The following is a 2,433-nucleotide window of genomic DNA, read 5'->3' on the forward strand; positions in this document are numbered from 1 at the left end:
TCGAAATATATCGATCGAAATATGATTGGCCAAAATAAAATAGACGCAATCCTAACAAATTGAATTTACTAGAGAGAACTAAAATTTCTGGATTTACAGTTTTAACGAAAATAGATATTTTGTAATATATCATTCAATGAGAGTACTGTAAATAATATGATTATTAGTAAATGATAATTATATCCTCACAATTTTAATTGTTTTATTATCATTCTATCCTTAATTCTTCATATGGATATGGGGCTTTGATCCTTAATAAATTATTCAAATCTATTAACTTTTCCATTATTCTCTCTATGTTATAACATATATAACTTTACAGTCAATTTTCTTTTGAAATACTTGCTAGTTTCTACTATTAGAAAATAATCAAAATATAGTAAATTATTGACATTTTAAAATTCGTAGATGGCCATTTAAAGAGCCGAAGCATACTGGCATGATGATCATACGATTTCACTTAAATCTTATTAAATCCTAAGTTTTATATGGATCGTATTTCAATCTAAAAGGGATATTAATGTTCAAAAAATGTATCACAAACATAGTGTATAATGTACATTGGATTTTTCTTTTTTGGAAGAGTTGTATCTTCCAGATGAATATCACATGTTTGGGTGGAGCTTATGAGTAATCCATAGATGGGTTTTGGAAGCGCACCCATACTTTTACTTGTAAAACTCATCTTATAAGTTATAAACTTCAGGATCTCATGAACTCGATATTAAGTTAAACAACCCTAGGATCTCATGAACTTGATATTAAGTTAATAATCCGAGTTTGTGAGGATGATTTCAAGTTAACAATTCAAGGAGCTCATGAACTCATTGTCGAGTTAATAACTCGAGATTATGATCTCGATTGGGAATAAAGTATTTTCCTCGAAATATGTTGACACGACCTATCCCGAATCACCCTAGTGGACCAGAAACATGACGTGCGCCGATGATAAATGCTAGCTAGATGTCAAATTTATCACCAATACTGACTATGAGTTATTTCAAAAAATGCAACAGAATCAAATGTTTATGTAAAACATAATGCGACAGGTCCAAAAGATTTACTTCGTGCTTTATCAATATGAGTTATAATATTCAACATGTTGTGTGGTTCTCATTTCGAAATCATTAGGCTCTTCCAACTAAAAAGAATCAATTGCTATCTGTAGGAAAAATTGTGGGAAAAATATATGAGTTGATAACTCAGTGAGTGGAGAAATTCGAAAATAATTATACTTTTCAATTTTACATTTTTATCGAAAATCGAGTTCATATCATTTAATAATTCACAAGATAACATCATGTAATTATAACTAAAAGTAAAATATTCACATAAGATCGTAAAATATTATCTCAAAATTATGATATAAACATAAGCTGGTAATTATGCTATAATCTTATCATATCAAATGTACTGAAAAATTCACAAAAAATGTACCCTCTGATTAAAATCTGTAATCCGCCTATCGGGTTAGAAACTTTCTCTACGGGTCTTTGGCCCCTTCATGAACGAAAGCGGTTCTTAAGACTTCTGATAATCATTTCTAGAATACGGTCAAAACCTCTCGGTGAACTATATATACACGATCAAGGCCCCTTTATCCCTAGTCGACCTCTCAGTATATAGTATAGAATACGGTCAAGACCTCTCTGTAAACTAGAAAAAATACATAATCACGAGTACTTTTCTGATCGATCTCAATATCACGTCTCATATACCAAACAAATTTCAATATCACATGTCTCATATACCAAGTCACAAATGTACAATAAATAATCCATGAAATTTCACATGGTTCATAATAAAAGAAACTTCTATAATAATCATAAATTCAAACACATAATTGCACATATACTTAATTTATAAACACTTTAAATATTTTTAAGTTTTTCCACTCACCGGACTGTATGTATTGGATGATGATTAAATCGGTTGATATGTTTTCCAACATTTGCATCATTTCGTGAAATAACAATGAAATTTCCCGAATCAAATACTTAAATTAGCCAATTTCAATCTAAAGTCACTAATGAAATAAATGCCCTAAATCCCATTTTTCTCCATTTCTCCAATTTATTAGTTTGCGACGCCTGAAGCTCAAAATAATTATAGGTAAAAGCTTGAGGTCGTAATTCGTTCCCTTCAGATGAATAAATCGACATTAGTGCCAAATTCGCCTTTTAATTGCCAAATTGATGATGAAATAGTAGGAATAATTTATTTCCACATCTCTAATACAACTGGGAATGATGAGAAACCACCAATCTTTCTTATTTTATTTTTATTTTTGTTTCAGTTCGACAACATACGGACAGGGATCATTTTCTTTTAGTTAAGGCCTTCACATACAAGTCCACTGTCCATTACCCACTCCTGTATTCAAAGTAAAATACATACACATCCCGATAATCCCATTTCATTCCCTGTATGTCT

Source organism: Olea europaea, unplaced genomic scaffold, assembly GCF_002742605.1.
Source record: "Olea europaea var. sylvestris unplaced genomic scaffold, O_europaea_v1 scaffold309, whole genome shotgun sequence".
Classification (NCBI taxonomy): domain Eukaryota; kingdom Viridiplantae; phylum Streptophyta; class Magnoliopsida; order Lamiales; family Oleaceae; genus Olea; species Olea europaea.